This window comes from Penaeus monodon, chromosome 27, assembly GCF_015228065.2.
Source record: "Penaeus monodon isolate SGIC_2016 chromosome 27, NSTDA_Pmon_1, whole genome shotgun sequence".
NCBI classification, from domain to species: Eukaryota; Metazoa; Arthropoda; class Malacostraca; order Decapoda; family Penaeidae; genus Penaeus; species Penaeus monodon.
In genome coordinates, this window is record NC_051412.1 from 20,375,570 (window position 1) to 20,375,840 (window position 271).

Sequence of the window (271 nt, forward strand, 5' to 3'; positions counted from 1 at the left end):
ATTTCGCCATGACATGTGCAGTCGCTGGTATATACGGCATAGAATTGACATCTGCTGCGGAATAGTTTGAAGAGTAGGGTAAAATCTACTCGCCTACGAGATTTTTTGTTCCAGGAATTACCGAGGAAGCTCCAAAGAGAATATTGAGTATGATTCAGTTGTGAGACAGAGAGTTATTGTGCTTTTCGTATGCGTGTTGCTACTTGTTTCTTTGCACGTAACCTCTACTTTATTCAAGACACGATCGTCTCAAAGGTCTGCGATTGGCGCA

The 271-nt window shown here is 42.4% G+C and overlaps 1 protein-coding gene across 1 annotated transcript in view; it reads left to right on the forward strand.

Annotated features, from left to right (window-relative positions):
* LOC119590668 (clavesin-2-like) overlaps positions 1-271 on the forward strand; it is a gene marked incomplete in the record, with an annotated part of 51,482 nt that overhangs the window by 24,270 nt on the left and 26,941 nt on the right.